This window comes from Thalassophryne amazonica, chromosome 3, assembly GCF_902500255.1.
Source record: "Thalassophryne amazonica chromosome 3, fThaAma1.1, whole genome shotgun sequence".
NCBI lineage: Eukaryota > Metazoa > Chordata > Actinopteri > Batrachoidiformes > Batrachoididae > Thalassophryne > Thalassophryne amazonica.
In genome coordinates, this window is record NC_047105.1 from 131,375,921 (window position 1) to 131,402,331 (window position 26,411).

General features: G+C 46.2%; 1 long non-coding RNA gene across 1 annotated transcript; it reads left to right on the plus strand.

Moving 5' to 3' along the window:
- On the plus strand, positions 1-23,521 carry LOC117507635. Its single transcript, XR_004559803.1, has 3 exons — positions 1-89; positions 17,292-17,295; positions 23,508-23,521. It is a non-coding gene; the product is annotated as an uncharacterized LOC117507635 (long non-coding RNA).
- Positions 23,522-26,411: the final 2,890 nt, after the last annotated feature.

The following is a 26,411-nucleotide window of genomic DNA, read 5'->3' on the forward strand; positions in this document are numbered from 1 at the left end:
TATAGAACATTGCATCTCTTTTAGTTGTGTCAGAATTTTTTTTTCTCTTAATTGGGCTATTTATACCTTTTATGTTATTAAAGTCAATAGTGCCTTTATTATAGTTTGATTATATAGTAAATTGCTGCCTTGACTCTGAGTTGGCATCTCTTATGCAAGAATACAAAAACAAAACCTTTCTACTGAATACTTTTAAATCAACTTCTTGAGTCAGGGTGAACACAAATAGAATGCTTAGAACAATTAACAGAACTTCCACTTTTGCAGTCAGACATAGCACCCGAGCCGTAACCATGCTGACCCCCGATAGCGTTGGGACAGAGAGTGGTGACTTAAGCTCTATGCGATGAAAAACACCAAATGTGCAATCAAGACCAGTAATACAGTGACTTGTAAAAGAGGTCTCTGAGTGTAACGCACTCATGTAAATAGAACAACAAAAGGCTCCTTTTTTTTTTCTTTTTTTCTCAATTTTAAAGACAACTTAAATTATTTTAAATCCACATATATACCGTCAGTCTTTTCTCAACATACTTTTACATGACTTTACCTTAGGACAGTTTAAAGGGTTTATCTTCACCGGTCTTATCTTCATGTCTGCTACTGTCCCATCATGGCCTTCAAATCTGCCACAGACAGCACCTCGTCTCTCCTTTTCTTCGAGCTGATGCTCCATCCGTTTGCCAGACTCTCTTCCAGATGCTCCTTTTCTCCGTAAGCTACCCTGACATCCAGCTGTTCCAATATGGCCGCCGCGTCTCAGAGAGGCAAGTTTTTTCTCCAGAGTCATCTTAATCTTTAGACGCGTTGGGTACAGACACTTTGCCTGTATGTCTTTCTGTCTCAACTGCTTAATAACTGCATATACTTTTGCCCGCTTCTTTTGTAGTTCGGGGTAGTGGTCTTGGTCAAAGAAAATCCTCGTCTTGAAACGTGACTTGTCTCCAAGCTTGCTGTAAAACGACATCTTTCACCGCTGCATCCAAAAACCTTACAATTATCGAGCGTGGGGGTGCCGCAGGCTTTAATGGTCCGGACAAGAGTGAGTGGTGCGCTCTCCCAATTCTTATGTCGAGGTCTGGTGGCAGCGTCAGAACTTTGGGGAGTAGATCTTTAACAAACGCAGCCACATTTTCATTTTTGTTCCCCTCTGGTATCTGGAAGATGCGCAAGTTGTTTCTCCTTAGCCTGTTTTGTAAATCGTCACACATGGCTGCGTAGCGTGTCGCGTTGAAGTAGATACCACAGCACCCGGTGTTGCCGTGCTTCTACCTCCTCTGCCGCAACTTTCTCATCTCTTCCAGCAAAGATGTCTCGCCCGCTAGCTTGTCACCATTGTTGCTAGCGTTAGCGTCTTGTGACTCTGAACTAATATTGCTAGCTGGGCTAGTCGATCCCCCTTTTTTGTCTTCTACTTCCTTCAAATTCACTTGTTTGCCTCCCAATCTGGTCCTTGATGGTCCGCTCATTGTGTGGTCATATATTATATAAATTAGACGGTGTTTTTTTTTAATCAAGTTGTCGTTATTTTCCTAACTTTTATCGGAGCCTCGTGTCTAAGCTGCTGCTTCTATCATGACATCACCGGAAGTCCGCCCTTAGTTCCATACATTTTTAGTCTTTATATATTTTTTGTATTTCTGTATTTGAAATGGCATAAACAAATTCAAATGTGTGAAATACCAAGTGTTCCAATACTCTTGGAGGGGACTGTATCCAATGTATATATTTTGGCAATTGATACATGCATAATTACCACTGGCTATTGTAATAGATTTGACTCATGACAATGTTTTTCTTCAATGCATTAAATCTAATTTAATAAAAATATTTGATCAAAATAGAATAGATTAGGCAATGTGTGTGTGTGTGTGTGTGTGTGTGTGTGTGTATATGTATATATATATCTTCTATTGCTTACTCCAATTAAGGGTCGCGGGGGACTGGAGCCTATCCCAGCAGTCATAGGGCGTGAGTAACCCCAGGACAGGATGCCAGTCTGTCGCAGGGTCACAAACAGACAAACAAACACAGACACACCACACGCACACCTAAGGACAATTTAAAGATTCCAATCCACCTAACCCGCATGTCTTGATGTGGGAGGAACCGGAGAACCCGGAGGAACCTATGCAAACACGGGGAGAACATGCAAACTCCACACAGAAAGGCCACGGAATTGAACCCCGACCTTTCTCGCTGTGAGGCAACAGTGCTAACCACTAATCTACCATGCCTCCATATTATATATAATATATATATACACTCAACAAAAATATAAACGACAACACTTTTGGTTTTGCTCCCATTTGTATGAGATGAACTCAAAGATCTAAAACTTTTTCCACATACACAATATCACCATTTCCTCAATATTGTTCACAAACCAGTCTAAATCTGTGATAGTGAGCAATTCTCCTTTGCTGAGATAATCCATCCCACCTCACAGGTGTGCCATATCAAGATGCTGATTAGACACCATGATTAGTGCACAGGTGTGCCTTAGACTGCCCACAATAAAAGGCCACTCTGAAAGGTGCAGTTTTATCACACAGCACAATGCCACAGATGTCACAAGATTGAAGGAGCGTGCAATTGGCATGCTGACAGCAGGAATGTCAACCAGAGCTGTTGCTCGTGTATTGAATGTTCATTTCTCTACCATAAGCCGTCTCCAAAGGCGTTTCAGAGAATTTGGCAGTACATCCAACCAGCCTCACAACCGCAGACCACGTGTAACCACACCAGCCCAGGACCTCCACATCCAGCATGTTCACCTCCAAGATTGTCTGAGACCAGCCACTCGGACAGCTGCTGAAACAATCGGTTTGCATAACCAAAGAATTTCTGCACAAACTGTCAGAAACCGTCTCAGGGAAGCTCATCTGCATGCTCGTCGTCCTCATCGGGTCTCGACCTGACTCCAGTTCATCGTCGTAATCGACTTGCGTGGGCAAATGCTCACATTCGCTGGCATTTGGCACGCTGGAGAGGTGTTCTCTTCACGGATGAATCCCGGTTCACACTGTTCAGGGCAGATGGCAGACAGCGTGTGTGGTGTCGTGTGGGTGAGCGGTTTTCTGATGTCAATGTTGTGGATTGAGTGGCCCATGGTGGCGGTGGGGTGATGGTATGGGCAGGCGTCTGTTATGGATGCAGAACACAGGTGCATTTTATTGATGGCATTTTGAATGCACAGAGATACCGTGACGAGAGCCTGAGGCCCATTGTTGAGCCATACATCCAAGAACATCACCTCATGTTGCAGCAGGATAATGCACAGCCCCATGTTGCAAGGATCTGTACACAATTCTTGGAAGCTGAAAATGTCCCAGTTCTTGCATGGCCGGCATACTCACCGGACATGTCACCCATTGAGCATGTTTGGGATGCTCTGGACCGGCGTATACGACAGCGTTGTACCAGTTTCCTGCCAATATCCAGCAACTTCGCACAGCCATTCGCACAGCTGTGTGATAAAACTGCACCTTTCAGAGTGGCTTTTATTGTGGACAGTCTAAGGCACACCTGTGCACTAATCATGGTGTCTAATCAGCATCTTGATATGGCACACCTGTGAGGTGGGATGGATTATCTCAGCAAAGGAGAAGTGCTCACTATCACAGATTTAGACTGGTTTGTGAACAATATTTGAGGGAAATGGTGATATTGTGTATGTGGAAAAAGTTTTAGATCTTTGAGTTCATCTCATACAAAATGGGAGCAAACCAAAAGTGTTTGCGTTTATATTTTGTTGAGTATACACACACACACACACACACCACACAACACACACACACACACACACCACACACACACACACACACACACACACACACACACACACACACACACTAAAGGGCTAATTCCTTAACAGCCTATAGTTTAAATTCCTTAACAGCCTGGCACCAGCAGGCCTCCCACCATACACCTTGGTGCTCAAGGTTGGTGCCCCAATCATGCTCCTGCAGAATCTCGACCCACCCAAGCTCTGCAATGGAACAAGACTCACAATTAAGAAGTTGATGCCAACAGTCCTGGAGGCCACAGTAATGACAGGCAAGGCCAACGGAGAAGATGTCTTTATACCAAGGATTTCACTTATCCCATCAGACATGCCTTTTTGAGTTCAAGCATCTGCAGTTCCCAGTCAAACCCAGCTTTGTAGTGTCCATCAACAAGGCTCAGGGACAGTCTCTTAAGGGGGTTGGACTGAATCTGGCAGAGCCTATGTTCTCCCATGGCCAGTTGTATGTTGACTGCTCTAGGGTTGGTAACCCAGAACAGCTGTACATCCACTCACCAGTTGGCATGACAAGGAACATTGTCTATTAAGAGGCTCTTCAAAACTAATGGTCAGAAAACACTAAGTGAATTTCATGAAGAAATATTTCTCCATTCTAATATTTACATTTGCTGTTTAAAGCCATTTTTTGTTTGTAAAATTGCAATGTAAAAGTGAAATACACCACTACCTCAATTTTGATTAATTGATATTTACATTTACTGTTACCTATCTTTTGTAATTTTGTTATAATTTGATTGCAAAACAAAGTCTGCATGAAGGACTTCAAATGTGTTTGTCTTTTAACCAAGTATTTCCACTTAGTTTGGGGAGTCCACCTCTTATAGTTCTGCTGGACAAACTTTTAACCTATTACATTTGTAACACAACATTACAAAAACAAATGCTGGCAGATCAGCCCTGGAAAGAACTGGAGATGAGGCAAACAGCCGTGTCGCCATTTTTAAAAATTATTACTTGAATTTTGGGGGCTCAAACAGCTGGATGAACCTGACAGGTGCAAATTAAAAAACAATTTTTGGCGAAATCCTTTTGCATTCAGACTTTCACTTATTTCTTGCAAGGGCGCAATTTAGAACTAGAAATTGGGGGGACAAAGTGTGAGGCCTGCAGGGCCGAAGGCCATAGGCCAGGGGGCTGGGGACCGCTGTCGGCCCCCAGAAGCCAAGGGTTTCTAGATAAGCTGATGCATTCTGAGCATCCAGAACAGTAATTTTAATGTTTTGAGAAGACCATAAAGTGGACACCATTTGCCTTATACAATTTGAAACTGTGGATGTAAGTACTTTATTATGAGAATAGCCAGCATTGATTTTATTAACATTCTGGTGTAAATAAGGTATCACCACATGTGTAGAACTCAAAAAGAATGATAGGTTGAGTTTTCATTAAAAAAACAACCGTGATGTGGTAAAATGTATTCATAAATATGAGGTCTGTTAGAAAACTATCCGACCTTTTTATTTTTTTAAAAAACTATATGGATTTGAATCATGTGCGCTTGCATCAGCCAAGCGTGAACCTTCGTGCGCATGCATGAGTTTTTTCACGCCTGTCGGTTGCGTCATTCGCCTGTGGGCAGGCTTTGAGTGAGCACTCGTCCACCCCTGCATCAGATTTTCATTGTCTGGGAAATGGCTGAGTGATTGGAGCAGCGCTGAATCAAATTTTTCCAGAAACTGTGAGAGACAGGCAGGTGGAAACCATTCGGAAGATTCAGACGGCTTTTGGTGAGGATACTCTGGACGTCACACAGATTAAGGACCATTACAACCGGATTAAAGACGGCCCACAGCGGTGGAGGGCACGCGCTCCGAGCGGCCATCGACAGGCTGAAACGACCAGATCATTTCCAAAGTGAAGACTGTGTTGATCCGGGACGTCGTCTGACTAGCACAGAAATTGCAGAAGAGGTGGACATCAGCACTTTTGTGGCACATTCCACTGTTACAAGAGATTTTGTAATGAAAGACGTGCGGAGGAATTCGTGCGTCGGGACGGAGCCGCAATGGCGCACAACAAAAAGCACGTCTGTGTTGGAAACCATTCGGAAGATTCAGACGGCTTTCGGTGGCTTTTCAGTCGAGTGAGTATCCGAGAGATTGTGTAACAGCTGGGCATGCCACAACTTGTCCTGTGAGACTTCCAACACGGATGTGCTTTTTATTCCTCTGGTTAAAAGCTGAAGGAAAAAAATTCACTTTTGGAAGAAACAATTGCAGAAAAATATTTGATTGTGCAAATATAAACAGTTTAACTTATGAATATTTAAAACATGGCACATGGTGAAGACAGTGAGAGTGATTCATTGCTGCAGCATAAAGTGAAATTTAACATTTTATTATCATTTAAGGTGTTGCTGTAGTTTATTTGCAGGTTAGAATTATGACGACGAAGTTTCGTAGTGTTTTGGGAAGTTTTGTCCAAATATGTCTCTGTTCTCTTGGTCTGAGTTTGAGTCTGGATGGGAGCCCGTATGGACATTGACGTCTCCACAGATCAGCACATTTCCTTGGGCCTGAAATCTGCAGATCTGTTTGTAAAGATGTGGGAAGATTTCCTCCTCGTAGTTTGAATAGTCACTGGGAGGAATATATATTGTCCATAAAAACAAATCTCTGTTTGACACTTTTTGTTAATTTGATTCAAATGTGGGAAGACTCGGGTTTTATTGTAGTTGAGTATTTTTTACAATTCTGATTTGTACCAAATTTAAATGCCTCCTGAGACTCTCCCTCTTTTAAAGGTTTGGTTTTTAAACGAGGACACCGATTTTACGTCCACCACAGACGTAATAAATTCATTGCCATTATTCTGTCTGACTGTTAGCAGGATTACGTCAAAACTACTGCACAGATTTTGACAAAATTTTCATCACAGAACCAGCTTGGCGGACGTCATAAATCTGTGATTGCTGTTATAATTATCTTTGCTATTATTATTATATTGTAATAAGTACTATTATTATATGGCTACTACAGTACGCGCTCTGATTGGCTGATTTCCGGTCTGATATTTTCCCATATCAGACTGTTACCATGGCAGTTGGTCCGGATCAGGTGTCACATTTGTGACTTTATTTACAATTTTGATGGCACAAAATAAAAAAAAATAAAAAAAAAGTGAACAAAGAAATTATGAGTGACAAAGATGACCGTTCTCCAAGCGAATTTTATTACACTGACAAATTTGAATTGGAGGAATTAACAACAAATGAGCTCGAAGTGGACATGAAGACCAACAAGATGAAAACACAGCTCCTAACAGCCATATAATGAATAAAATATTAACCTCGCCTGCTCGGTCTGTACGGGAATATCAGACCTCTGTCTTTTTTGTATGGACCGCGCTCTGTGAATAATTCTTTAGTGTGTGTGTGTGTATATATATATATATATATATATATATATATATATATATATATATATATATATATATATATATATATATATAGCTAAGTTACCTGTTCTACACACGGGTAATAGTGATTAATTTTAGCCATGTCATTGTATATTTCAAGTCACTTTATTTAAGGTGTAGTAAGTTGCATTGCATGTTGTCATTAATCATGGAGCAAATTGTGACATTCATGAGACTGAAGTGAATGATGACAAAAGGTGATAACATGTCATATCACTGCAATGCTCTGGCCGCCGTACATAGCAGATACATTTTAATTGAAAAAAACGTGCTTTAACTGGCACACGGTGATGCTTGCTTCCCGACCTGAGTACCACGTGAACTGCGAAAATAAGGGCTCCAGTGAGCGGTTCGTGATCTACTACATAAGGCTGTGTGTGTGTGTGTGTGTGTGTGTGTGTGTGTGTGTGGTGTGTGTGTGTGTGTGTGTTTGTGTTGTGTGTGTGTGTGTGTGTGTGTGGTGTGTGTGTGTGTGTGTGTGTGTGTGTTCACTCTGCACAGCCACAGTAATTAAGCAATCAACACCAAACTTGTTATGGTGACCTTGGGCTGATATTTTCCCATTCAGACCTCGCGCTCTGTTAATAATCCTTTAGTATATTATGTACACTACCTGCATTACCTGTTCCACGCGCGGGTCATTGAGATGAATTTTAGCCATGTCATTGTATACTTCATATCAAGACCTCAGTCTGATAGTTACCTGTACAGACTGAGCAAGCGAGGTTAATAATCCTTTATTATTTAGGAGTATGAAAAAATGTCTTCAAAAGCGCACCTGTAATCTAGTGAGAGGGGGCGTCCTCTTTTTGTCTGTGTTGTCATGGCGCTGTGAGACACAGAGATGACACGTATGGCAAGCCAAGGCTGCCACAAATACACTACATTCAGACATGTATCACCAAAAATCTGCTGCAAAAACATCATTTTTGTGAGTTATTACAGCGCTTTTTTCACGGTAATGAAAGGCTGTGCCATTAAATGTTCTGTAAATGTGTCAAAATACAGCGTTTTTCACACCGCAATGGACCCCTTAAAAATCGGTGTAAAAATGTAACGATTGCGCCATTGATTTGATCCTGGGCACTGAGTATCCGTCCAGCCGGCTGTACAACCTCTCACGTCCGGAACGCGAATCAATGGAGACCTACATCCGGGACTCGTTAGCTGCCGGGCTGATCCGGAACTCCACCTCCCCGATGGGTGCAGGTTTCTTTTTTGTGGGCAAGAAAGACGGCGGCCTCCGTCCATGCATTGACTACAGGGGACTGAACAAGATCACGGTCCGCAACCGGTACCCTCTACCCCTGTTAGATTCGGTGTTCACGCCCCTGCATGGAGCCCAAATATTCACAAAACTCGATCTTAGGAACGCGTACCACCTGGTTCGGATCCGGAAGGGAGACGAGTGGAAGACGGCATTCAACACCCCATTAGGTCACTTTGAGTATCTGGTCATGCCGTTCGGCCTCACCAATGCCCCCGCGATGTTTCAGGCTTTGGTAAATGACGTCTTGCGGGACTTCCTGCACCGATTCGTCTTCGTATACCTAGACGATATTCTCATTTTTCCCCCGGATCCTGAGACTCATGTCCAGCATGTACGTCAGGTCCTGCAGCGGTTGTTGGAGAACCGGCTGTTTGTGAAGGGCGAGAAGTGCGAGTTTCACTGCACTTCTTTGTCCTTCCTGGGGTTCATAATCTCCTCCAACTCCGTCGCCCCTGATCGCGGCGGTGAGAGACTGGCCCCAACCGACAAGCCGTAGGAAGCTGCAACAGTTCCTCAGCTTTGCGAATTTCTACAGGAGGTTCATAAAGGGCTACAGTCAGGTAGTTAGCCCCCTGACCGCTCTGACCTCCTCCAAAGTACCGTTTACTTGGTCGGATCGGTGCGAGGCCATGTTTAGGGAGTTGAAACGCCGGTTTTCGACTGCACCAGTTCTGGTGCAGCCCGATCCTAGCCGCCAGTTTGTGGTAGAAGTGGATGCCTCGGACTCAGGGATAGGAGCCGTGCTGTCCCAGAGCGGGGAGTCCGATCAGATTCTCCATCCTTGTGCCTATTTTTCACGCAGGTTGACCCCAGCTGAGCGGAACTATGACGTGGGCAATCTGGAACTCCTCGCGGTGAAGGAGGCTCTTGAGGAGTGGAGACATCTGTTAGAGGGAGCCGCGGTACCATTTACGGTTTTCACGGACCATCGGAACCTGGAGTATATCAGGACTGCCAAGCGGCTGAACCCCAGGCAAGCCCGCTGGTCATTGTTCTTCGGGCGTTTTGACTTCCGGATCACCTACCGCCCTGGGACCAAGAACCAAAGATCGGATGCTCTGTCCCAGCTTCACGAAGTCGAAGTCAAAACCGAGCTGTCGGATCCGCCGGAATCCATTCTACCTGAGTCCACTATCGTGGCCACCCTCACCTGGGACGCGGAGAAGACCGTCAGGGAGGCCCTGGCACGGAACCCGGACCCTGGTAATGGACTGAAGAACCGCCTCTACGTCCCACCGGAGGCCAGAGCTGCCATCCTGGACTTCTGTCACGGGTTCAAACTCTCCTGCCATCCGGGGGTGCGAAGGACCATGGCAGTGGTCCAGCAGTGCTTCTGGTGGGCGTCCATGGAAGCCGACGTCCAGGACTATATCCAGGCCTGTACCACCTCCGCCAGGGCAAAAGCTGACCACCAATGGGCACAGGGACTCCTCCAACCGTTACCTGTGCCCCATCGCCCCTGGTCCCACATCAGCCTGGACTTCGTCACGGGCCTCCCGCCGTCCCGGGACATGACTACCATCCTCACGATAGTGGACCGATTCTCCAACGCGGCCCACTTCGTGGCCCTCCCGAAGCTCCCTACGGCCCAGGAGACAGCAGACCTCCTGGTCCACCACGTCGTGCGTCTGCATGGGATACCAACAGACATTGTCTCAGATCGTGGTCCCCAGTTCTCCTCTTAAGTCTGGAGGAGTTTCTGCCGAGAACTGGGGGCCACTGTAAGCCTCCCATCCGGGTATCATCCGCAGACCAACGGACAGGCAGAACGGGCCAACCAGGAACTGGAGCAAGCCCTGCGCTGTGTAACGTCCGCGCACCCGACGACCTGGAGTGACCATCTGGCCTGGATCGAGTACGCGCATAACAGCCAGGTGTCCTCTGCCACCGGCCTCTCCCCGTTTGAGGTGTGTCTGGGGTACCAGCCCCCATTGTTTCCTGTGGTGGAGGGAGAGGTCGGTGTGCCCTCGGTCCAGGCCCACCTGCGGAGGTGCCGTTGGGTGTGGCACACCGCCCGTTCTGCCTTGTTGAAAGCCCGGATGAGGGCCAAAGCCCATGCAGATCGCTGGCGTTCCCCGGCCCCTGCATACCAGCCCGGGCAGGAGGTATGGCTTTCCACAAAGGACGTTCCGTTACAAGTGGACTCCCTGAAACTAAAAGACAGATACATTGGACCATTTAAGATCCTCAAGGTCATCAGTCCTGCCGCAGTGAAGCTACAGCTCCCAGCTTCACTGCGGATCCACCAGTTTTTCCATGTCTCCATGTTAAAACCTTATCACACCTCACCCCTCTGTGCTCCCGGACCGGCGCCGCCTCCTGCCCGGATCATCGACAGGGAGCCGTTTGGACTGTGCGTCGACTCCTGGACGTCCGCCGGTAGGGCCGGGGGTTCCCGTACTTGGTGGACTGGGAGGGTTATGGACCCAAAGAACGCTCCTGGGTGAAGAGGAGCTTCATCCTGGATCCGGCGCTCCTGGCCGATTTCTACCATCGCCATCCCGACAAGCCGGGTCGGGCGCCAGGAGGCGCCCGTTGAGGGGGGGTCCTGTTGTGTGGGCCGCTGAAGAGGAGGTACTGCTGGCCCACTACCAAAGAGCGCCCTGCCTGAAGGGCGGGCTTCAGGCACGAGAGGGCGCTGCCGCCTCACAGGAACAGCCGGGGGACAGCTGTCACTCATCAACTATGACAGCTGTCACCAATCACCAGGTCTTCAACCACACACACAAAAGCCGGACGACATCTCCACCTCGTCGCCGAGATATCGTCTACCTCTACGGTAAACTCTCAGCCGTTTGACTGTGCCGTTACGCACGTGATTCCTTTTCTGAGTGTTTGCAGGAGTTGCTGTAGCTGCTGTCAGCTGGGTGTGGCGTTTTGTGGTTCCGTGACAGAGTGACGTTCTTCACCCTCACGCCAAAATGCTAAGTAGGTCTTTGGCTCTGCTTAACAGTGTTCTGTGTTAAAGGTGGAGGTGTTGTTTCCCACCTGGAATAACGACTTGCTGACTGTTTACTGAGTGTATTGTCACACACTCATCACATCTGTTCTTCTGCCAGCAGTACCAGATCCGACAGTCGGAGACGGTGATCACCTGGGGACTTGGAACTTGGCAGCTCCAGTATCCTTCGGGTTCGGTGGCAGTGGAAATCATGTGGGATCCGGTTCTTCTCGGGACGGACGTCTTCTATCCTCGAACCTACCCACACATCACCTTGTATAGTTTGATTGTGATCCAAATTCTGCATTTGTCTGTATTCTCGTCATGCATTTTTCACAACAGTAAAGTGTTGTATTTTTGGCTCATCTATTGTCCGCTCATTTACGCCCCCTGTTGTGGGTCCGTGTCACTACACTTTCCCAACACAGAGTATGAAAAAAGTAGGGGTTAATTGAAGAACTACACAGGGTTCAAAATATAAAAATGCTCCAATCAAATTGAAAACTACACCACATTACTTGTCTGATCATAAAGATCTTGATTGAATGTTTTGGTGTTATTGAGTAAAAGCAGCAAGAATGGTGACAAAGGTCAGTTTCAGTTTGTACAGGGGTCAAAAGTTAAAGTGGCTCCAATTTTGGTAAAAGGTGATGCAAATTATTGTTTGAGCTCATAGGATTAATAAATGGAATAGTTTTGACAGTGTTGAATGTTTGGTCTCCAAAGTAAAGGTCAAACAAGGTCAATGTCCATTGGATTCTATGACATGTGACATATGTTACCCTGTAACATGAATGATAAGCATGACACATGATGCAAACTGTTACTTTTCAAAACCCAATTAACTCAACCATTGATCAGGCAAATAATGTGGTGTAGTTTTCTATATAATTGGAGCATCTTTAACTTTTGACCCCTGTGTAATTCTTCAATTGACCCCTACCTGGCTGCCTATTGAAAATTCAGTGTCCAATCAGTTTTTTTTAAAAGAGTTCATGTCTATGGATTATTTGTGCCGAATGTGATGCTTGTATCACCAGGATTCCACTCTAAATATTCTCTTATCTGCTGCACTATATATGAGATGTAAGATGCTGCTCCTCAGTGTTTCTCAGTTGCCCTCAGAAGTATTGGAACACTTGGTATTTCACACATTTTAATTTGTTTATTCCATTTCAAATACATTTGTTTTTCTAAAATTATCTTCCTTAACTCAAACTGAAAGCAAATCTCTACAACTTGATGTAAATTAATTAAAAATATAAAATCCAGCTTCCTGATGAAGTGATGTAGAGGAGGATTTTCTTAAAAAGAAGACCTGAAAGTTCAGCGACAATTTGACATAAAGTACATTTGAGATGAAAGCCAAGATTTGATGTTTTGGTGAAAGAAACTTTTGTATTTCTTCATAATTGATGTCAATAAAGTTCAAGACATATTCAGCGACTTGGAAATGTTCATGTTTCCATCCCCTGACTTGTATAAAAAAGAAAACTGGCAATAAAACTGATTATTAGTTACAGGTATTATCCACGTTTTAGAGATTTGCTTTCAGTTTGAGTTTGAGGAAGATAATTTTAGAAATTGTTATTTTTTTTTTTGAACTTTTTATTTTCAAAGGTTTTTAACACACAATAAGAACATTCCCTGAGACAAGAGTGATGAAATCGATCTTAATATACAAATTCAATGTACACAATGTGGCAAGATAAATACAGGAAAATAAATTGTTTAAAGCTACAAATGGTAGGAAGAAAAAAGTATTTTATATATATATATATATATATATATATATATATCAATTTTATTTATATAGCGCCAAATCACAACAAACAGTTGCCCCAAGGCGCTTTATATTGTAAGGCAAGGCCATACAATAATTATGTAAAACCCCAACGGTCAAAACGACCCCCTGTGAGCAAGCACTTGGCGACAGTGGGAAGGAAAAACTCCCTTTTAACAGGAAGAAACCTCCAGCAGAACCAGGCTCAGGGAGGGGCAGTCTTCTGCTGGGACTGGTTGGAGCTGAGGGAGAGAACCAGGAAAAAGACATGCTGTGGAAGAGAGCAGAGATCAATCACTAATGATTAAATGCAGAGTGGTGCATACAGAGCAAAAAGAGAAAGAAACACTCAGTGCATCATGGGAACCCCCCAGCAGTCTAAGTCTATAGCAGCATAACTAAGGGATGGTTCAGGGTCACCTGATCCAGCCCTAACTATAAGCTTTAGCAAAAAGGAAAGTTTTAAGCCTAATCTTAAAAGTAGAGAGGGTGTCTGTCTCCCTGATCTGAATTGGGAGCTGGTTCCACAGGAGAGGAGCCTGAAAGCTGAAGGCTCTGCCTCCCATTCTACTCTTACAAACCCTAGGAACTACAAGTAAGCCTGCAGTCTGAGAGCGAAGCGCTCTATTGGGGTGATATGGTACTATGAGGTCCCTAAGATAAGATGGGACGTGATTATTCAAAACCTTATAAGTAAGAAGAATAATTTTAAATTCTATTCTAGAATTAACAGGAAGCCAATGAAGAGAGGCCAATATGGGTGAGATATGCTCTCTCCTTCTAGTCCCCGTCAGTACTCTAGCTGCAGCATTTTGAATTAACTGAAGGCTTTTCAGGGAACTTTTAGGACAACCTGATAATAATGAATTACAATAGTCCAGCCTAGAGGAAATAAATGCATGAATTAGTTTTTCAGCATCACTCTGAGACAAGACTGTTAAGTCTTCAATTTCCATACCATAAGTCAGAACAAGATCTAAGATATGATTAAAGTGGTGGGTGGACTCATTTACATTTTGAGCAAAGCCAATTGAGTCTAATAATAGATTAAATGCAGTGTTGAGGCTGTCATTCTCAGCATCTGTGTGGATGTTAAAATCGCCCACTATAATTATCTTACCTGAGCTAAGCACTAAGCCAGACAAAAGGTCTGAAAATTCACAGAGAAACTCAGTAACGACCAGGTGGACGATAGATAATAACAAATAAAACTGGTTTTTGGGACTTCCAATTTGGATGGACAAGACTAAGAGTCAAGCTTTCAAATGAATTAAAGCTCTGTCTGGGTTTTTGATTAATTAATAAGCTGAATGGAAGATTGCTGCTAATCCTCCGCCTCGGCCCGTGCTACGAGCATTCTGGCAGTTAGTGTGACTCGGGGGTGTTGACTCATTTAAACTAACATATTCATCCTGCTGTAACCAGGTTTCTGTAAGGCAGAATAAATCAATATGTTGATCAATTATTATCATTTACTAACAGGGACTTAGAAGAGAGAGACCTAATGTTTAATAGACCACATTTAACTGTTTTAGTCTGTGGTGCAGTTGAAGGTGCTATATTATTTTTTCTTTTTGAATTTTTATGCTTAAATAGATTTTTGCTGGTTAGGTGGTCTGGGAGCAGGCACCGTCTCTACGGGGATGGGGTAATGAGGGGATGGCAGGGGGAAGAAGCTGCAGAGAGGTGTGTAAGACTACAACTCTGCTTCCTGGTCCCAACCCTGGATAGTCATGGTTTGGAGGATTTAAGAAAATTGGCCAGATTTCTAGAAATGAGAGCTGCTCCATCCAAAGTGGGATGGATGCCGTCTCTCCTAACAAGACCAGGTTTTCCCCAGAAGCTTTGCCAATTATCTATGAAGCCCACCTCATTTTTTGGACACCACTCAGACAGCCAGCAATTCAGGAGAACATGCAGCTAAACATGTCACTCCCGGTCCGATTGGGGAGGGGCCCAGAGAAAACTAAAGAGTCCGACATTGTTTTTGCAAAGTTACACACCGATTCAATGTTAATTTTAGTGACCTCCGATTGGCGTAACCGGGTGTCATTACTGCCGACGTGAATTACAATCTTATCAAATTTACGCTTAGCCTTAGCCAGCAGTTTCAAATTTCCTTCAATGTCGCCTGCTCTGGCCCCCGGAAGACAATTGACTATGGTTGCTGGTGTCGCTAACTTCACATTTCTCAAAACAGAGTCGCCAATAACCAGAGTTTGATCCTCGGTGGGTGTGTCGCCGAGTGGGGAAAAACGGTTAGAAATGTGAATGGGTTGGCGGTGTACACGGGGCTTCTGTTTAGAACTACGCTTCCTCCTCACAGTCACCCAGTCGGTCTGCTTTCCCGGCTGCTCGGGATCTGCCAGAGGGAAACTAACGGCGGCTAACCTACCTTGCTCCGCACCGACTACAGGGGCCTGGCTAGCTGTAGAATTTTCCACGGTGCGGAGCCGAGTCTCCAATTTAATATTATTACAAGTACCATTACTGCTAAAGGAGGCCGAGGAATAACTAAACATTTTACACCCAGAGCAGAAAAGTGCAGGAGAGACAGGAGAAGCCGCCATGCTAACCGGCTAAGAGCTAGTAGCTGCGCTAAGCTAGCGGATTGCTAAAAACACACAAAGTGAATAATGTGTAAATAATTTAGAGGTGATTCAGCAGAGGGAGTGCTTTAGTTAAGGCACGTGAAGATTACACTGGGAAACAAATCGTTATCTAGGTAACTAGATCAATCTAACTGCGCAGATTAAACAGCTAACAGATACAGCAAAACCCGCTGTGCTCCGGAACAGGAAGTGATACAATACCGCAGTGAGAGCCAACCACCAGTAGAGGCAAGCAAGAGGTTTATTGAACTTTTCCAAGAGGTTTATATATATATATTATATATAATATTGTGACGGTCCCCGCCATCTTGTAGCGGGGCGGGCCCATAATCAGGGGCACCTGGGCCCAGTGTCCCTGTCTCTTATTTAAGTGGGCCCAATTAATTAATTTTGTTCTCTCCCTCTCTCTTTTTAGGACGTCTCGCTGCGCCGATCGGTAACAGAGCGCCTTTTTGCACAGCTGCACATCTTTGCACCTTTTAATTTATTGACTTAAACTACTGTAAATAAATACTTCTATTTTCTAATCCTCTCGTTTCTGTCTCCTCCTTGTCAATTGTCCTGAGCTACGGGCACGTGACAAGAGTGGGGGCTCGTCTTTTAAATTTAATTTTTGTAGTCAGCGCGTTTAGTTTTTGTAAATTTATTGGTTAAAGTTTGTTTTTAGCCTGATTTTTGTGTTGGGGCTTTGGTGTTTTGCTTTGAATATTGACACTTTTGAGCAGTTTAAGAACTGTATTCCTCAGCATGTAGCTACTTATGTTACTGAACAGAAACCCAGCACCGCTCTGAAGGCAGCAGAGCTGGCAGATGATTTTGTCCTGACTCACAAGGGGGCTGTGGGTAAATTTTTCCATCTAGGCCAAGCCTATAGTCAGTGAAAGTCGCTTCTACTCGCAGACCTCTGCGCAGGGTCGCTCTGCTTCATTCAGAAGGCACCCTAGCAGGTGTAATTACTGTCAGGCAACGGGTCACTGGAAGTCTCAGTGTCCTGTGCTCAAGTCTAAAAGCAGGCGTAAAATGTACGTACCTTCAGCTCCTGCTGTCAGCTTCAAACAATAAGTCCAGGGAAAAGTTCATAAAGCTTTTGCTCCTTTCATCCATGATGCGTATGTGTCCATTGTGGGGAGCGAGCAGCGCGTTCATATTAAGATGCTGCGTGACATAGGGGCTAAACACTTGTTTATAGTGGTTTCTGTGCTTCCATTCATCTCTACAGAAACGGGTGACTCTGTCCTTATGTACGGGATGGAGCTGGGTGTGGTCTCTGTGCCAGGCACACAATTATGTTAGAATGTGGGTTTATTAATGGTCTGGTGATTGTAGGCGTGCGCCCCGCTCTGCCGCTTCCTGGGGTTTCATTGATTTTAGGCAATGATTTGGTTGGTAGTGCGGTGTGGCCGAGGTCTCCTTTGCCCGTGGTGACCCCTGAGCCACGCTCATCGGCTCTGCTTGAAGAGCAGTGTCAGAGTTTCCGGCTTGTCGTGACGCACGCTCAATTTCGTGCGTCTGAGTCAGATGTGCTTGAGAGCTCAGTCTTGTTGCCCAGCTCCCCGCATCTGTCTCTGTGAAGGAATGGAGTCAGCATCAAAAGTCTGATCCAACTCTTTCAGTTTTGTTTGAAAATGTTCTTCCAGGTGACAAGGTACGAGTGCTGCTCATGGGTACTTCATGCAGGAGGGTCTGTTGGTGCGCAAGTGGGTCCCATGTCATGGTGACTTCGTTGGTGAGCCCATTTTTCAGATTGTTGTTCCTGAGATGTTTTGTGATGTGCTCAGAGTTGCCCATGATGACTCTGGTCACTTAGGTGTGAAAAAACATTGAAAGTGCTGTTTCTACAGGCGTTCAGTTTAGACATTCGTCATATTAAAGGTTCTGATAACTTGTTGGCTGATGCTTTGTCACGTGCACCAGTTTAAAAAAAGGAAAAAGCAAAGTTGCCTTAATTTTTGTGCCTGTCTCTCTTCTACCTCTCTCAGTTTCAGGCGTGGGAACTCTGGAGGTGCAGCGGAGGACGTGTGCAAGTTGTGACTTTACCAATTGGTGTCATCTTTAGCCTTGTATAGCTAAGTCTAATTTGATTCCTTGCAAATGGTAGAACTTCTCTTGTTTGATAATGGAAAATAGAAGAAAAAAACTTAGTCCTATCAGATTTTAAAGTAGTTTGTAAAGGAAAAAAAAGACCTGATAGGTAAGCTGTAAATAATATGTAATTTTGGTGCAACAAAAAAATAATGTAGTACTACTAAAACAAAAGAGAAAATTGTGCTGTTTGCAATTGGTTTGGAAAGTCCTTAGGTGGACTTCCCTTTTGAAGGGGGAGGGTGTGACGGTCCCTGCTCTTGTAGGGGCGGGCCCATAATCAGGGGCACCTGGGCCCAGTGTCCCTGTCTCTTATTTAAGTGGGCCCAATTAACTCATTTTGTTCTCTCCCTCTCTTTATAGGACGTCTCGCTGTGCCAACCGGTAACGGAGCACCTTTTTGCACAGCTGCACATCTTTGCACCTTTTAATTTATTAACTTAAACTATTGTAAATAAATACTTCTGTTTTTCTAATCCTCTCATTTGTGTCTCCTCGTCACTGTCCTCTGAGCCACGGGCACGTGACAATATATACATACACCTACATACACACAAATACGTACACATACACACGTATACACACATACATACATACACATATATAGAAACATACATACATACTTACATACATATGTAAAAAATAGAGACAAAGGCAGCATTTACCAAAATAAAAATAAATGATGATAAAGATGATAAAGATGATAAATGATGATGTTTCTTTCTCTTTTGCTCCGTATGCATCACTCTGCATTTCATCATTAGTGATCGATCTCTGCCCCCCTTCACGGCATGTCCTTTTCCTGGTTTTTTCCCTCAGCCCCAACCAGTCTCAGCAGAAGACTGCCCCTCCCTGAGCCTGGTTCTGCTGGAGGTTTCTTCCTGTTAAAAGGGAGTTTTTCCTTCCCACTGTCGCCAAGTGCTTGCTCATAGGGGTCGTTTTGACCGTTGGGGTTTTTCGTAATTATTGTATGGCCTTGCCTTGCAATATGGAGCGCCTTGGGGCAACTGTTTGTTGTGATTTGGCGCTATATAAGAAAAAAGTTGATTGATTGATTGATTGATTGATTGATAAAAGCAGAGATGACCAGGCAAATTGCAGATTATTTACAAATCACAACAGACGAGAAGATTCACATACCCAGTAAAGTTTCACCAAGTACCATCTTTTATTGAACTTGTCCAACTTGAGTTGTAGACATGCAGTCATTTTTTCCATTGTATACACCTGTTTAATCCTATTTTTCCACTCTGCAACCGATGGTGACAGAATCTGTTTCCAGTTGGCCCTAATGGTTTTCATCGCTAGTAAAAAGTGCAAAATGTACTTTTGGTCTGCAGTATAGTGGTCGGGTATTACGACCACTATACTCGTGCACCCAGTAAATAAAACAAAGAATTGGAGGGTATATCTCTTAATTATTGTCTCTATTTCATCCCTGATCCCCTTCCAGTACTTCGCTATGACCGGACAGTCGCAGAGGATATGGGTGTGGTCTCCAATCATCCCACACTGTCGCCAGCATAGAGCTGCTGTGGGGTTTTTAACAAATCTAGAAATTACAAGTGGGGTGTGAAAAAAATCATTATTTTCCAATTAAATTCTTTCCACATTTGACTAATTCCTTTGTGACTGTTCTCACACAGCTTGTCCCATTGCACATCTTCTATTATAGAATCCAATTCTAATTCCCAATTTTCTTTAACATTGTAAGTATTCTGACAGTTATTAGATGCAAGAATTTTGTAGAAATTTGAGACATGTTTTCAGGATGGAATTTTCTTTTCTGCAATAATGATGAAATTATTGTGTAGGCCCGAAGAGGAGGTACTGCTGGCCCACCACCAGATGGCGCCTGCCCTGTGGGCACCTTTTTGCCCTGAAGAGGGTGCACTGGTCTGTTGGCCTTTTTTGGCACCACCAGGTGCGCACCGTTAGGCTGTCAGCTGTTTTCATCATCATCCACACCATAAAAGCCTGGGAGAGACACCATAACTCTGCCGAGTTATCAGCTTACCATAGAGGTAAAACTACTCAGCCGTTTTGTGCCATACGCACATTCATTGTAACTGAAGTCTTTGCAGTTGTGACTTATACTTGCAGCTTGTAGCCGAGTTTGTGGAAGTTGGAGGAGTTGGCGTCTCCACTCCTCACTTCTAACTACTGAGTATAACATTTGACACTGCATGTCCTCCAGTTTTTCCTCTGCACTCTGGGAGTATCTGGATTTATTCCTCAAAGAGGATAACTGTGAGTTGCTGACTGTTTGCTGGGTGTACACACACCCACCTTAACCTGTTTTTGCTCCTGCCAGCAGTACTGGTCTGACAGCCTCGAGCGGTGGCCACCTGGGGACCAGGACTTGGCGGCTCTGGTGTATTGCAGGCCTCCGGATGGCGGTGGAACTTCGTGGGTTCCGGCTCTTCTCTGGATAGGCGTCTCCTACCCTCGGGCCTGCTCACATGTCACCATTTTGTTATTAATTGGACTCAGCATATTCGTCTTCTGTTTGCACTTTTGCATAATAAATAATTTATTGGTATTCCTATTGACCGTTCATTTATGCCCCCTAACGTGGGTCCGTGCATTCACTTTTCCAACAGGATAACTCGGCCACGTCATGGACTCCGAGGGGCGTTCACCCTAATGATCGATCAATGGAAGTGCAAGGTGCGCAGGATCCACCAGGAGGATCGCTGGGTGAGCTGCAGCACATTCTGTCTAACCTCAATGCTCGGTTGGATTTATTAACTGAGCAGGACGCTCACCTCAGCCGTCGGATGGAGGCTCTCACCGCGCAGGTAGACACGCGTGCGTCAGGCGCGGCTGCAGCCGCTCCCCCTCCAGTGGATCTGCCGCCAAACAGGGTTAATCCAGTGGTCGTTCAGGGGTCCCCCCTCGTCGCCCGAAGCTTACATAAGTCCCCCGGAACCATACGGTGGTTGTGTTGAAAAGTGTGCGGACTTTCTGATGCAGTGCGCGCCTGTTTTTTCACAATGGCCCGTTATGTATGCGTCTGAGCACAGCAGGGTGGCTTACGTAATTAATTTACTTCGGGGCAGAGCACGCGCCTGGGCTACAGCGCTCTGGGAACGAGATTCACGGGTCCGCTCAACTTATACTGAGTTTATAAGGGAGTTTCGACTGGTGTTCGATCATCCCAACAGAGGCGAGGCCGCTTCAAATATGCTGCTGTCAATGAGACAGGGACAGCGGAGTGCAGCTGATTACGCAATTGACTTCCGCATCGCGGCAGCGAGGTCCAGTTGGAATTCAGTCTCACTCCGCGCCGCCTTTGTAAACGGGCTGTCTCCAGCGCTAAAGGAGCATCTGGTGGCTAAGGATCAGCCACGGGATTTAGATGGGCTTATTGATCTGGTTATACGCTTAGACAATTGGCTTGAGGAATTCAAGCGGGAGCGCGACGAAGGCCGTGGCCTGTGCGCGCTGTCCCTCTCCCCTCCAGATCCGAGTTAGTGCCGTCCTCTCCCCGCTCCAAAGCCAGGGCTTTCCGTGTTACACCAGCTCCCCCTGCTGACGTTGCTATGGAAATGATCAGGGCGAAAGTAACAGTAAAGGAAAAACACAGGAGACTGGCACGTGGAGAGTGTGTTTACTGTGGCTTGAATGAGCATGCGCAGAATAAGGGGCCCCAGGCGGTTAAACAACAAAGCTCAACCTTAGAGACTGGACTAAAAGTGAGCCATACAAACCACACAGGTGTCCCACGCAAATGCGCACGACTCACAGTCACAATCCTCTGTGGGGATTTAACCCTTACCGCTCCAACACTGATCGACACAGGATCGGAAGGGAACCTACTGGATAGTAGGTGGGCTAAGGCTGTGGGGCTCCCTCTGGTGGCTGTTCCTTCACCATTGAAGGTGCAGGCACTAGATGGCACCCTACTACCAGAAATAACACACCAGACACAGCCTTTAACCTTGGTTGTCTCTGGTAATCACAGGGAGGAGATTGTGTTTTATGTAACACCTTGTACCTCCAGAGTTATTTTGGGTTATCCATGGATGATAAACCACAATCCACGGATTGACTGGCTGTCTGGGGTTGTGGCTCAATGGAGCGAAACCTGCCACCGGGAGTGTTTGAGATCCTCGGTGCCACCTGGCGATGAAGTTAAAGAGGAGGTCAGAGTTCTCTCCCCCCCCCCCCCCCCAATCGCACGGAGGTGCCGGCTGAGTATCATGACCTTGCTGACGACTTCAGCAAGGATCCGGCACTCACCCTGCCTCCACACCGACCATTGTGCCATTGATTTGGTTCCAGGCGCTGAGTATCCGTCCAGCAGACTGTACAACCTCTCACATCCTGAACGAGAATCAATGGAGACCTACATCCAGGATTCTTTAGCTGCCGGGCTAATCCGGAATTCTTCATCCCCGTTAGGTGCAAGTTTCTTTTTTGTGAGCAAGAAGGACGGCGGTCTCCGTCCATGCATTGACTATAGAGGGGCTGAATGAGATTACGGTTCACAACCGATACCCATTACCGCTCTTAGATTCAGTGTTCATGCCCCTACATCAGGGGGTGGCAACGAGGGCCGAGACACTGCATGTTTTCCTTGCAACCAATCACCTCAGCAGGTGGGTTGCTGATGAGCTTCTCCCTTGAACAAAAACCTGGTTGTCAATGAAATCACCTGCTGAAAACACCTTGAACATTAATGAAATCACCTGCTGAGGTGATTGGTAGCAAGGAAAACCTGCAGTGCTTCGGCCCTTCATGGCACATGATTGCCCACCCCTGCCCTACATGGAGGCCAAAATATTTATGAAGTTGGATCTTAGGAATGCTTACCACCTAGTTCGGATAAGGAAGGGAGACGAGTGGGAAGACGGCATTTAACACCCCCTTAGGGCACTTTGAGTTACCTGATCATGCCGTTCAGCCTCACTAACGCACCCCGCTACATGCCAGGCATTGGTTAATGACGTACTGTGGGATTTCCTGCACCGGTTCGTCTTCGTACACCTGGATGATATTCTCATCTTCTCCCAGGACGTTGAGACTCATGTTAAGCATGTCCGTCGGTCTTCAGCGGTTATTGGAGAACCGGCTGTTTGTGAGGCTGAGAAGTGCGTTCCATCGCACCTTCTTTGTCCTTCCTGGGGTTTATTATCTCCTCCAACTCCGTCGCACCCGATCTGGCTAAGGTAGCTGCGGTGCGAGATTGGCCCCAACCGGTAAATCGTAGGAAGCTGCAACAGTTCCCCAGGCGTTCGCCAATTTTTACAGGAGGTTCATTAAGGGCTATAGTTCCAGGTAGTTAGCCCCTTACAGCCCTGACCCTCCACCAAAGTCCCCTTCACCTGGTTGGATCGGTGCGAAGCCACGTTTAGGGAGTGAAACACGGTTTTCAACTGCACCAGTTCTGGTGCAGCCCGATCCTAGCCGCCAGTTCATTGTTGAAGTGGTGCCTCTGACTCAGGATAGGAGCTGTGCTGTTCCCAGAGCAGGGAGTCCGATAGTGTTCTCCACCCTTGTGCTTACTCTCTCCGCAGGTTAAACCCCCGCCTCGAACGGAACTATGATGTTGGCAATTGGGAACTCCTGGCTGTGAAAGAGGCCCTGAGGAGTGGAGACATCTGTTGGAGGGAGCTGTGGTCCCATTTGTGGTTCTCACTGACCACCAGAACCTTGAATATATCCAGACCGCTAAGCGTCTGAACCCCAGGCAAGCCCGGTGGTCACTGTTTTTTTTGGATGCTTTAACTTCAAGATCACCTACCACCCCGGGACCAAAACATCCGGTCCTGACGCCCTGTCCTGGGTGCATGAAGAGGAAGTTAAGTGCAAGGCTGTTGGACCCATACGGACACCATCATACCGGAATCCACTATCGTCGCAACCCTCACGTGGGACGTGGAGGGAGTTGTTAGGGAGGCCCTGACGCAACACCCGGATCCCGGCAGGTGGACCACCCAACAGACTGTACATGCCACCAGATGCTTGGACTGCCATGTTGGACTTCTGTCATGGTTCCAAGCTCTCCTGCCATCCGGGGTGCGAAGGACCGTGGCGGTGGTCCGGCCAGCGGTTTCTGGTGGCCGTCAGTCAAAGCCGACACCAGGGACTACATCCGGGCATGCACCACCTGCGCTAGGGGCAAGGCTTCCCATCAGCCAGAGAAGGGGTTCCTTCAGCAGTTGCCTATGCCTCGTCGTCCCTGGTCCCACATCGGTTTGGACTTCATCACGGGTCTCCCTGCGTCCCAGGGTAAGACAGTCATCATGACAATAGTGGACCAGTTCTCCAAGGCGGCCCACTTCGTGGCCCTCCCGAAGCTCCCGACTTGCCCAGGAGACTGCAGACCTCCTGGTCTACCACATCGTGCATCTGCATGGTATCCCGACAGACATAGTGTCAGACCGTGGTCCTCAGTTCTCCTCGCAGGTCTGGAGGAGCTTCTGTAAGAGCTGGGGGCCACGGTGAGCCTGTCGTCCGGGTACCACCCACAACGAACAGTCAGGCAGAGCGGGCCAACCAAGATTTGGAACAAGCTTTACGGTGTCACCTTGCGCACCTGATGGCTTCAAGTCAACATCTGGCCTGGATCGAGTATGCTCACAACAGTCAAATCTCATCATCTACTGGCCTCTCCCATTCGAGGTCTGTTTGGGGTACCAGCCCCCATTGTTTCCAGCTGTCGAGGGAGAGGTCGAGGTGCCCTCGGTCCAGGCCCACCTCAGGAGATGCTGTCGGGTGTGGAAGAAGGCCTGCTCTACTCTCCTGAAGGCCTGGACACGGGCTAAGGACCAGGCGGACCGCCGACGAGCCCCGGCCCCAGCTTATCAGCCCGGACAGGAGGTTTGGCTGTCCACCAAGAACATCCCTCTACAAACAGATTCTCCAAAACTGACCGACCGTTACATTGGACCGTTCAAATACTCAAGGTGATCAGCCCCGCTGCCGTGAAACTACAACTCCCCACTTCACTACGAATTCACCCAGTATTTCATGTGTCCCGGATCAAGCCACACCACACATCGGACCTCTGCACCCCCGGACCGGCGCCGCCTCCTGCCCGCATCATCGACGGAGAACCGGCTTGGACAGTCACAAAACTCCTAGACATACGTCGGAGGGGTCGGGGGTACCAATAACTGGTAGACTGGCAGGGGTATGGCCCAGAAGAGCAGCTTCATTCTGGATCCCACGCTCCTGGTGGATTTCTACAAGGAGCACCCCGACAAGCCGGGTCGGGCGCCAGGAGGCGCCCGTTGAGGGGGGGGGTCCTGTTGTGTGGGTCGCCGAAGATGAGGTACTGCTGGCCCACCACCAGATGGCGTCTGCTTTTTTGGCACCTTTTTGCCCTGAAGATGGCGCACTGGCCTGTTGGCCTTTTTTGGCACCACCAGGTGCGCACCGTTAGGCTGTCAGCTGTTTTTCATCATCATCATCCACACCATAAAAGCCTGGGAGAGACACCATAACTCTGCCGAGTTATCAGCTTACCACAGAGGTAAAACTACTCAGCCGTTTTGTGCCGTACGCACATTCATTGTAACTGAAGTCTTTGCAGTTGTGACTTATACTTGCAGCTTGTAGCTGAGTTTGTGGAAGTTGGAGGAGTTGGCGTCTAACGTAGGTCCGTGCATTCATTTTCCCAACAAATACTGTTCTATAATGTTTGGATTTTTATTAATTCTTTCACATTCCCTATGATTGGTGATATAATGCCTAATTTGAAGATACCTGTATAAATCCTTTGCGGGGAGATCAAACTGTTCTTGAAGTTGTGCGAAGGATTTTAAGTTAGTTCCCTCGAATAACTGACCTAGAATTCTAAGACCTTTAGTAGCCCATCTCTTAAAGCCCTGGTCCCACGTGGAAGGTGAGAAGTCTATATTCCCCACAATAGGCATAGCTCTGGAAACCGACCCCGTATCTTTGAGCACCCTTTTAACTTCTGTCCATATTTTTAATGTGTGTTGGTCCATTCATTTCCAATTTTAATTTTATTGACACATCTGATATCTATAAAGGGAAGAGAATGTAATTGTACACCTTTAGTTTCACCTTGTTCAATTTGGGTCCATTTTACTTATCTCCTCCAATCCAAGTCACAATAGCTGATAGTTGGGTAAAGCTAAACAGCCCCTATTTTTAGGTACCTGGAGTGTCTTAAGTTTAATTCTTGCTCTTTTTTGTTGCCAAAGAAATTGGGAGATTAACTTATTCAACATGGTAAATGTTGAGGCCGGAACTTTTACTGGCAGAGATTGAAATAAGAACAAAAGACGAGGAAGCAGATTCATTCTTAGGGTTTCCACTCTACCATATAAAGATAAGGGTAGGACCTCCCATCAAGACAGATCATTTCTAATTCCCTTTATCAATTTGTTATAGTTAGCATCAAACAGTTGTGCTGGTTTGGGTGTAAGGTTAGTCCCCAAGTACTTCAATCCATGCTCTGGCCAGTGAAAAGTCTCATCGAGTTGGCTTGGCCTTTGTCCTGAAACCATAATTGCTTCTGA